The 12,204-nt window shown below is 38.8% G+C and overlaps 1 pseudogene; it reads right to left on the bottom strand.

Moving 5' to 3' along the window:
* Nucleotides 1–3,946: 3,946 nt before the first annotated feature.
* On the bottom strand, nucleotides 3,947–5,328 carry LOC104865073 (annotated as a pseudogene).
* Between the last annotated feature and the right edge of the window lie 6,876 nt (nucleotides 5,329–12,204).

Here is a 12,204-nt window from a genome sequence, read left to right on the forward strand (position 1 = left end):
AAAAAAAAAAAAAAAAAAGAATAAACTTCTTCTACAAGCTAAGCAAGCACTCTATCACTGACCTACCCTCTCACCCCAGGAATGACCTTTACAATATAAGTGAACCTCAAAAACATCAAGCTGAGCAAAAACAGCCAGACCCAAGAGTATATAATACAATTTAATTCAATTTAACTGAAACCTTAGAAAAGTCAGATCCAAATGATAATAATAAAAATTATAATAACAAAATCAATACTTGGATGCCTGGGTGTTTGTAGGAAGTAACTAAGAAGGTCATCAGTGAAGTTGTTCAGGTAAAGATAAAATTCTACAGATTGAGTGGTAGTGATTACACAGGAACATACATATTTCAAAAGTCACCAAGACATCAAGACATACACTTGAAATGGGTGGGTTTTCTTCCTTTCTTTATTTGTGACACTGAGGACTGAACCCAGAGTCTTTGCACTGAGCTATATCCCCAGTCCTTGTTTTATTTTATATTTTAAGACAGGGTCTTGCAAAGTTACTAAATTCCCTAGGCTGGACTCAAACTTCAATTCTCCTATAGTCATGTGTCACCACGGCCTGGCTGAGTGCATTTTATTCTATGTAAATTATCTTCAGTAAAGATTATTTTATAATATAGCTATATAAAATGAGTGCTGAGATGCTGTGATGATAAGCATAATATTGATTTTTTCAGAATAAAGACCAAGGGTCTTAGAATATGATTTCTCTTCAGTCAGGACTCTTAAGTGGTCCTACAATCTCATCTCTCAGTGTCTCTCTCCTCTACTGTGCTTTTAGAATAGTAGTTAGAACAGGCCAGGGCATGCCTTCCTATGGCTCACAGGCTAAGGAACTCTTCCCCATCAATCTTTAAGGTCCTGGTCCTGCCTAGGGACTGCCTCTCAAACATAGCCAAAGTTGAAGAAGTAGCTCATAAATGGGTTGGTAGGAAAATCCCCAACTTGTATGCAGACGCAAAAACATCTCAAAGTATCCAAAAGTAACCCCAATCAGGACAAACTCATTATTCATCCATATGGGTTGCAACTCACCGATACAATTATAATAGAGAGAATTATGGGAAAGGACATGCACAATTAACATAAAGGACATAACTCAGCATGAGCTGTCAAACTTGCCCAGGTCAGCCCTCTGAGAGGGACCTGGATTCCTAACCAGAAATAGAAGACACCTCCATCTGTACCCTTAAGGCTCATGCCAATTCCCTTTCTGATGTGAGCCCTCTCCTCTTTGGGAATACCATCAGCTCAATGAACTTTGCTTTCTTGTTCTTTTGTATCTGTAACTGGTCCAATTCTTTGTTTGTGACACACAAGAAGCTGGACCTTTGGGACACAGCACCCCCAGCAGGCTGGTAACTGGCACTCGTAACACTTTGGCATCACACATTAATTGCAGTTCCCTAAAAGTCTCAAGCTGTCTTCTTGCCTCTGAGTCTTTACATGTGCTGCTCCCCTCTATCCATCAAAGTTCACCAAGCAAGCAGCTCTTCACTGAGGACCCAGCCCAAGCATCATCAGTCCTGTCTTTCTAGATTTCTTTAGGCAAAATGTACCAACCCCTTCTTTTCTCTACACCAGACCCTGAACATTCTACTGCTTTTAATACTTTGCACACTGACCCTTCTACTAGACTATGAACTCCTAAGAATACATGTGAAAGGATACTCTTCCACAAAACTAAGCTTAGCTATGTTTGGAACATTTGAAAAACAGGGATTAAACAAACATTTCTTAATTTTTTGCTGTGTGCCACAAACTGCCATACTTTCCCACCTTTAGTGGGGACAATTTGTACTCTGGCTGTGACAGCAGTTTTAGGAGAAGCACATAATCTAGGACAGCAAAATCCAGCAGCATTCTCCATTTCTCAAGCATCTCTAACATTATTCCATTATAATGGAATAGAAACATTTTTTTCTAATTATGAAGAGCTTTCCTACTAATTATTAAATCCATATGAATTTCAAGGGAAATTTAATCCTTGTTTGCTTCATTCACCCTCAATCCATCAGTTTTACTTTTAAGAGTTATCTGATGTTCAAGAAGCCATTAGACTCCCCATAGTGACCATTTCTGAGAAAAGGAAATGGGTAAAATTAAACAAAACCAAATGTTAAGAACATCCTCAAAGACTAACCAGAATCTTAATGAGGAAAGTTAATGTTTTGGCTTTTCAGACTCCACATAAGTCTGTGTTGACTCAAAGGCTTTCACATCTTTGTTACACATTTGCTCCCAGAAGACTGTGAGGAGATAAGAAAAGAATAGTTTAATAGGTACAAAAGTGTTTGGCTTTTTGTTTTCAAGAGTATGTCAGTGTAGGGCTTTTTGTTTTCAAGAGTATGTCAGTGTAGGGCTGGGAATTTAGCTCACTGGCATGGTGCCTGCCTTGCAAGCACAAGGTCTTGATTTCGATCCCCAGTAGGGGCCGGGGGGGAGTATTTCAGTGTAGATTTTCTGAAACCTGCTACACCTAAAATTGCTGACCAAAACATAAATCTTATTTTAAATACACATTGAGCACATAAAAAAGAAGTCCAGGGTATTTGTCTGACTGTCTTTTTTCTCTCCAGGGATGAAAAAAGACAGGAGGACCTAAAACTGGCAGAGAAACACAAATTGGATGAATGTGAAAGTGGAAAAAATTGTTTATGCATTAATGAAGGACAGAGTGTTTGGACAGTCATGCAGGGACAGAAAACAAAGCAGGTAATTGGAACTCAGATGCCCATGAAGAACTCGGGCCTTCAGTCAAAGAATGAAATTTTTCACAGTTGTATAGTTCTTCCACTATCACAGAGAAACAAAGACGTATATCTGTTATAGCCCTGCTTTGCATGAAAAAAGGTTTCCCTCAAGAATTTATAACCATCACCCCACCCCATCCTCAGGTGGGTCTGCAGATCATATTTACACTAACCACATTTCTAGAACCTTCAAGCAAGAATATTAAAGTAAAAAATCAGTCCAATATGGCAGCGTTTGATAAGAACAACCACTAATCCTCTCTGGAGGGACACAGCTTCAACCCAGAACACACAAAATTCACACAAATAAAGCTATATCAAAGATAATCTCTTAAGCATTACAAGTGTAACTTTATTTTTATTTATTTTTACTGAGCTCTTACCATTTGCCAGGCAGTGCTCTAAGCATTTTATTTCACTTAGACACAAGAATGACATGAGGTGCGTACTATGAAAACCAATGCTGGCAGATAAGCTGAGGCTTAGCGAGATCAGATCGCTTGTGTGAGTTCTACTGCTGCTGTTAGCACTCTGTGGTTGAGATGAGAAACTGCAGGTTCTGACTTCAGGACCTCCACTCGTACCCATCTGACCCTGATGTCCTGCTGGTCTGTAGCATCCTATTTCTTCACTGCAGAAGTGAAGTCTTCTCTGCTCCCGAAACAGTGACTGGAGTGATCAGAGGATGACACTGTGCAAGCCCAGAGCTGGGACACAGTCTCCCGTAGGGAGTGCAGTCCTGGTTCCTCCCTCGTCTGGCAGAGGCTGGCTGGGACATAAGTCCACTGCAGTTGCACTGCTCACACCTGCACGCTCTTGGCCTACTTCCTCACCTGGAACCTCGATGCACTGGTGTTAACTTTGTTTGGAACGTAAGCTGGTATAATATGCTGCCTTCGTTTCTCATCTTGTGTTTCCTGTTAATTCTCTTCTTTCCTGAGAGATGACAAATACTATGATGTACACTCTTTTGAAGATAAAGGCAAGCTTTGAAACACAAGAAAAATAATACTTAAGTAAACAGTACCAACATTTACATTATACTGCAAGATGGCAAAGGTTAAATTCTCATTCAATGGTTCCATTTTTGTTGAAATATACAACAATAGTAAATAAAAGACTGTGCAAATCATTAAAAAAAACTAAGTCCATCCTCAAATGTTTCTTTTCAATTATTTAACCACTAACTTTCAGGTCGGTCATTTCAAATCCCCATCTGTTACCACGGTCTGCATACTGAAGTTGTGGGGAAAGTCTTTAGAACTTAATTTTTCACAATTCAAAATGAAAGAAAGACACAAAAGTCAGTCGGCAGTCAGATGTGAGAGCCACCACAGTTCTGCAGGTAGAATCCAGAGACCGGAAGTTTCTTCTCCTTCACTCCTGCTGGGGCTGCAAAATCTGTGCACTGCTTCCTTAGCCCCTCACTGTTGTCTGCACACGGCATGTGGGCCTCACAGGGCATTGTACGCCACACATTTTGACGGATCTGTGGGGAAGTGTTTCTGGCAAATGGTCATCAGCCTCTTCAGTCCCTGAACATATTTCCGCTGAGCTTCATCATTTAATACATGTGCAACATGCTTGGGAAAAATCTTCTTCTGGCCAGTTCGGGCATGGATACCAACCATGGTGACTCCGATAGGTCAGGGAGCATTTCCAACGGCCATCTGTAGGTAAGCGTCACTCGCCTTCACATACTCTCTCTGCAACATGAATTTAATAACATCTGTTACTGATTCTGTAGTATCAGTTGGAAGATTCCTTTTGTGGAGCTTTCTGAAAAGCGGTCTGAGGTAAGACTCAGTCTGCTTCTAAGTAGCACTGTTTACTGTTTACCCTGCACACCGCATTTCAAGTAATCTTCTCTGGCATTCAATTATTTAGCCCAGATGCCAAGTAGGAACTTCAGGAATTTGGAAATGATGTCCATATCCTTGTGGTCATCGCTGTCCCTAAGGACCCTCACAGGGCCTCTCACTCTTCGGTGTGCTGTTTTCTTCGTGGACTTTCAAATCATTTGTGTGTGTCTTCCTCTCCAGGCTCCCGACCACCCACAATTTCACTGAGGTACTGCTGATCGATCTTGACCAAAGCTGCTTTCAGATCATGTCTAGAGCCCTTGTTAACTTCTGGTGTGAGGATTTCTATTTTTCTTAATCGTTGAAAAACGTCATAATCAGTTTCTTCAAATAGTCTAATTGGTTCTCCTCTTTCTCTCCATCATCTGATTACCTCTTGCCTAGAAAGAGTCAAGGGGAATTTTCCCTCTGCCAGTTTACCTTTTAATACTGGATTTGATGAAGTTAGCGGTTTCCGGTCCTCCACTTTTGGCTGTATCTTACAGCCACATCTTTCAAAACATGCTTCCTCTTCTTCTTCTTCTTCTTCTTTTTTTTGCACATTCACTACGCTTGAAATATTTATTTTCTACCAGCAGGTTCCTGTCCTCTAGCTGCTGCTTCCGGACAATGTTCGACATCAGCACATCCATGTCGCTGTCGGGGCTCAGCCGAGCCCACGCGGGCTCTCTGAACTGTGGCTGCCGGCGCCCAGCCACAGCACCCCACAGCGGCCCACAAACTCCTATAAAGTGTAACTTTAAAATGACAAAATTTGCAACAAAAACTCCATAAGGGGGTCAGCCCATGAGTTGAATCTAGATCTGAGATAGGAAAAGTACAAAATGAATTTGCAATATTTTATCGTGCCATCTAGCCAGGGTGAAATCAAATATTCTAGGATTAACTGAAAAGTATTTAGGAAACTACTTAGAGAAGCTTTCACTGGACAAAAATGGGGCAATTGGAATGATGGTGCAAATGATAATTGCAGTGGGTTAAAATCTATCAAATCCTTAAATCCTTGAGCTCATGATAAATTTTTTAAAAAACAAAAAAAACCTAGTTGGGCCAGGTGTGGTGGTGCACGCCTGTAATCCCAGCACTAGGGAGGCTGAGGCAGGAGGATCGTTGTGAGTTTGAGACCAGCCTGGGCTGCACAGTGAGTTCCAGAGCAGTCTGAACTACATAGTGAGACCCTGTCTCAAAAAACAACAACAAAAACCAAAAGTCTAGTTGGCCACATTTAGAGGATTATAGGGAATTATCTTGAAAACTAGTAAAGGTAAAGAATCAAGAATTTTCTCAGCCTTCCATTTACGAGTTCTATCTGTAGGTGAACAAACAGTAAATGAGAGAATAATTTCTTTATGGAAGTATTCCAACAAATAAAGAGAAATGATCAAACAATCACCAGTTTATAACCTCCAGTGAATTTAGGAAATGAGCACAAACAGCTGCTTACATTTCTCTAACACACACACACACACACACACACACACACAGACCACCAAACAACTACAAAATATATTGTGTGCTCTTGTCAAAGAAATCAAAGTGAAGTCTAATGAAGCATCTGCCACCCAGTTGCTAACTTGCAGACAATGTAGAAGACGTACAATAATGTTAAACTGCACCTCTAATATGCAATCAGTAAAGTCCAAAATGCGGGAACAGTACAAATTGAGTGGACCAGATTCAACAGATAAATTCGAAGGACAAAAAAGATTTCAGATCTACAACAAAGAAAAAGAGACATAGCGATATTTTTAAATATGCAAGTTTAAACTGTAAATCATACTTGGGTAATAAAACTGTAATGAAATGTAAGGAGTCAGTATAGGATACTTTTGAGAGGAAGGAGACGCTTTTGATTGGGATAAAATATCAGGAAGCCTCCTGGGAAGCTAAAATGTGTTGTTGTTGTTTTCTTCATCTTGTTAACTGGCTAAAAAAGGAGTTTACTTTATTTTTACAGTGCTGGGGATCAAACCAAGGGCCTCTCAGTTACAAGGCAAGTACTCTAACATTCAGCTATATCCCTACCTCAATAGGAGTTCATTTCCTAGCAGTTTATTAAGCTATACAGTTATATGTGAAGTGCATATGTGTATATGAAACACACTGTGTTTGTTATAATAAAAATCATTAAAAACAAACAAAAAACATCCAGAGATGACTGCACACCAGGGAGAGCACACTTAGAAAGTGACCAGAGATCTGGAAGGCTGAAGCAGGAGGGTCAAAAACATCAGCCTGGGCAACCTAGAAACTTTGTGAGACTCTATCTCAAAATTTAAAAACAGGGCCAGGGATTTAGCTCAGTGGTTCTGGTGCCTGCCTTGCAAGAGCAAGGACTGAGTTCAATCCCCTGTACTAAAAAACAAAACAAAACGAAATGAAACAAAACAAAACGCTGGGTGTGTAACTTAGTGCAAAAATGTTCTGGGTTCAACCTCCAGTACCAAACGAAACAAACCAAAATGCAATGAATGAGAAAGCAAGCTTATGTACAATGGAATGATATGTACACTAAAGCTGACTTTCCAAGAGTAACACTGGAATAACATCTTCAAAGGGTAGAAAAAATTACTTTCGACGTAGAAATCTATGTGCAGTTAAATTATGATAAATAATAGCAAAGTAGGAATTTTTAATAAAATGAACATATTTACTGCTTGCAAATCTTCATTCAAGAAATGATTAAATTTATGACTATTACTTTATGATAAAGGAAAAATGGACTTAAAAGTAAAATGACAAGAAATAGTGAATAGAAGTAGATGGCATTGCAGAAGTAGCTGGAATCCACAATAATGTGCACAAAGGGTGGAATGAAGGGAATGAATAATAAAAGAAAAGGTCACACTATCAAATCCTATATTAAACCCCAACACTTATACAAAGGCTATAAATGTGGAAAAGAAAAAAAAAAAAACTGGTGTAGAAAACTATACCTTAAAGCACCGAAGTACAAGAAATGGGGAAAATATACACAACATTTATGACAGGTAAAGGGTTATTGATACAATGATATATAAAGTATTTTCCAAATCAATTGCAGCCCTAAAAGTGAAAACTGGGCAAAGGACAAGTACAGAAAAGTTATGAAGAAGAAATAGGACTGACCAGTCATACTATAAAAAAAGAAAATCTTCAGCCAGGCAAGGTGCTTCACACCTGTAATCCCAGCACTCTGGGGGCTGAGGCACTGAGTTGGAGCCCAACCTGAGCAATGCAGTGACTTAGTAAGACCTTGTCTCAAAAAACAGGCCGGGAGGGCCGGGGATTTAGCTCAGTGGTTCGGTGGCCTGCCTCGCAAGCGCAAGGACCCAAATTCAATCCCCGGTACCAAAACAACAAAAAAGGGCTGGGAAAGCCGGGCGAGGTGGTGCACACCTGTAATCCCAGCACTCGGGAGGCTGAGGCAGGAGGATCGCTGTGAGTTTGAGACCAGCCTGGGTTACATAGTGAGTTCCAGGTCAGGCTCAACTACATAGTGAGACCCTGTCTCAAAAAACAAACAAACAAAAAAAAAACGGGCTGGGGATGTAGCACTGACTGTAGGTAGGAATATAAACCAATTCAAATGTTAGTGATAATATAAGCTGCTTCAAATTTTGTGGAAGGCAGTTTGGCAATAATTTAACAAATGTTAAACATTATGTATTTTGACCCATCAATTTTACTTCGTTAACGCAATGAAATAATGAGTTCACAAACAACCTTAAAGGTCCATTAAAATAGGAATGGGCTGAGTGCAGGTCTGCTCATTTATAATATCAGGACTTGGGAGGGCCGGGGATTTAGCTCAGTGGTTCTGCTGTCTGCCTTACAAGTGCAAGGTCCTGAGTTCAATCTCCGATACCACCCCCCACAAAAAAATCAGGACTCAGGGAGGCTGAGGTAGGAGGATCTCAAGTTCAAGTAAAGCCTGGGCAAGTCAGGGATTTAGTGAAACTTTATCTCAGTAAAATAAAAGGGCCCAGGATAGAGCTCAGTGTGAAGGCCCTGGATTCAAGCTCTAGCACCACACACATACAAAAAAACAAAACAAAACAAAACAAAACAAAACACCCCAAAAAACCAAACAAAAAACAACAACAACAAAAGAAAGAAAGAAAGAAAAAACAGATAAATCACATATCCATACCTGCCCCATTGCTAACTTTGGGTACACATTGCTTTAGCAAAAGAAAGCTACAAATCAGATGAAGCAATGCATTTCAGACATGTGTATACACTGCTGATGTGGCATGTTTTAATTTTCTTTATGATGTTTTAACATCTTAAAAATGGGGAGATTACTCTTCTCAGGACTAGCCAATTAACAGCGCTGGTAAAGGCACACTGGGAGCATTCTTTTGTTACGTAAACTAACTAGTCCCAAGCCACACCTCCTCTAACTGGACCATACACACCAGGAGGTCTTTTTTCTTATATTCCTTGTCCTTGTAGACCAGTAATTTAAATATATGAACTCACTGTCATTTTAATTACATGTATGTATTTAATCTTTTTGTGTACAGCCAGACTGCAAGACTGTGAAGATGCTTACACTTTGCTCCTATATTAAAAAACCAAAACAAACAAACAAACAAAAGACTCAGAATGAGAAATTCTGCTCCTGCGAGGCTGAATGGGAAAAGCAAAAGTCTGAGAACTGCAGTACTTGTGTCCAAGTTCTATTATTACTTACTAGTTGCTTTATGATAGGTAAGTCAACTTTTCTGACCACCTGTTTCCTTATCTACAAAGCGATGATACTCATCTCTCCATAGTCTTATTTTACTTGCAACCTAGTAAGATAACTGATAAAAATGTACAAATATACATCAAATACATATCATTAATCATTAAAGTCTATACTGATAAGGAAACATAACATGGTAGAAAAAACACATACACTTGAATTCCATCTCTATCAATCACTGCATGATCTTCCATCAGTAATTTCTCTGAGTTTTACTTTTTTCCCCTTTATAAAATAATTATAAAATTGTTAACCTGACATGATCTTTTGTTTGCTTGTTTGGTTGGTTGTTTTCTGTTTTTTGTTTTTTGCTTTTTTGAAACAGGGTCTTTCCTGTAAATTTCAACTGTGTAGTCCAGGCTGGCCTCAAACTTGCAGTAATCCTCCTGCCTCAGCCTCCCAAGTGCTAGGATTACAGCTGGCTTGTTTTGTATTAAATTAGTAAATGATAGGGCCTAATACTTAACTGATACTCAACAGATGTTAATTCTTCCTTTTAATCCCCTTCATTTCAGACGGGCCTTCTCATAGTAACATGAAAATCTTGAGCTTGTATTTCCTCAGTTAATGCTAAAGCCAAACCACATTGATAATTAGCATCTTAGATCATCAACAGTCCTCATAAAGGCTGTTTATTTGTTGTTTTTCTGGAACCAAATTATAAGGTGAACATCCCAAGTTGAAACTGTTCAGAATATAAGTCTTTTGAAGTGGTACCAAGCTATTGCTGAGGCATCTTCAGGAACGTTCTGTTATGAAAGAAGACGCGAAACTTGTAATACATATTAAGAGATCAGGGACATTGGAATACTGGAAAAACTACTGATCAAAAGATTGTCTTAAGAGTTGGTTTTCTTCTTTGTTTGTTTTTATTTATCCCCATACAAATCCAGAGCCAGCTGGCTTTATCATCCGGGTTAAAGATGAGGGAAGAGAAGCTCTAAGTAAAGAAGCAACTTACTTAACATGCAGCAGTCATCAGGGAATAACCAATAATTCCAACCTTAATCTTCTGACATCCCATTCAGTACTGTTTTTTTAAAATTGAGGTAATATACAGATACCATATCATCATAGCCAATTTTAAGTGTGCACATTCACATTGTTATGCACTCAATTTCCAGAACACTTTTCAACTTGCAAAACTGAAATTCTATGTCCATTAAGCAACAGTGCTCTTTCACAACCCCTGTCAGTCCCTGGAAACCATCACTCTAGTACCTGTTCTTATAATTTAACTACTTTAAGTTCCTCGTTTAAATGGGATAATACAGTATTTATCTTTTTGTGCTGGGCTTATTTCACTTAGCATAATGTCTTCAAGGTTTATCTGCATTGCAGCATATATCATAATTTCCTACCTTTTTAAGGCAGATTGATACTCCATTATATAAATATACCACATTTTGCTTATCTAGTTATCTGGTGAACAGACACTTCTTGGCCACTGCAAATGATGTTACTATGAAGTTGGGCATACAAATAACTGTTTAAGACCCTGCTTTCAGTTCTTTCGGATATATACCCCAAAGTAGGTTTGAGGGGGTCATGTAATGTTTCTGTTTAAAAATTTTGAAGGAGCTGCCTTATAGTTTCCCACAGTTACTAAATCATCTTGTATTCCTGTCAACAATGGACAAGTGTCCTGATTTTTCCACATCTTTGCTAACACTTGTCATTTTCTAGTATGTGGGTCTTTGGTTTTTGTTGTCATTTTTATAGTAGCCATTCTAATGAGTATAAGGCACTATCATATTGTGGTTTTCTCAAGAGCTCTGAATTCTTAGGTTGAATTGCCTAGATCAGTAGGGGTGAACCTATGCTGCGTGTGCTGCAGCAGGCTGTTTGTATCACTGAAAGCTCTAAAACGTTTGCCATCACTGGCCTAGATACTAAATAAACCTGAGTGAGTAACATCAACAACAATCTACAGTACTACAATCCTACTAGATTTGAGACATTGTGGAAAGTACAACTTCAATACATTCTCCACTCTCAATTTATAATCTAACTAGAAAGAACGAACAAATACATTTGAAAATAATAATGCAAAATAGCACATTCTAAATGCTTATCCAATACTAGTGGTAAATATTACAAGATAATAAGAGAAGGGTAAATTTCTATGTAGACTAGGCTGATCAGAAAAGGCTAAAAAGAGGAACTGGCACCTAAAAATACCTTAAAGGAGAGGACTTAAATTATCCAAAAGGAGAGGGAAGTTTGGCTTTTATTTTACTTATTAATTCATGCATCCTTTAAACAAACATTTACTGAGCTCCTAATAAGTACTAGGCACTGTGTGGGGTACTGAGGTTGTAAGATCTTTCAACAGCAAGGGAGAGAAATGGTCAATGAATACTGACAATCCAAGGTGCTGGCTATGTATGAAGTCACTAAAACATTCCTTTGAAGGCCTGATGATCTGTCAAGAAGGATGGTGTCACCTTCCTTTATAGTGAACCATAAGAGAGCATGTAAAACACATTTCTTCTCTGACTATGTTCACACTCAATTATTACAAACAGGTTCAGCTGGGAAGTTTCTTATTCTCCCTTGGGAAGGTTATGTTCAATAAACTAAGATTGTTGGCAAGTTAGTTATTAGCATTCATATCTATAACCTCATATGGGTATTTGCACTCACAAACATGTGCTAGACATTGGGGAAGCAAAGAAAGATGAGTAAAACACGTATTCTCTACTCCAGAACTTCAAAGATAGCTACACCATGATGTGATAAGGGGTATGATAGAGTAATAGAAAACAAATAGAAAAGAACAGCCTTTTCCTCCTAAGAAAACAAAGGCTTCTTCTTCTTCTTCAAAAAAGTAATATCTAGCTGGA

This window comes from Fukomys damarensis, unplaced genomic scaffold (genome assembly GCF_012274545.1).
Source record: "Fukomys damarensis isolate Sample0158 unplaced genomic scaffold, DMR_v1.0_HiC HiC_scaffold_22, whole genome shotgun sequence".
Taxonomy (NCBI): domain Eukaryota; kingdom Metazoa; phylum Chordata; class Mammalia; order Rodentia; family Bathyergidae; genus Fukomys; species Fukomys damarensis.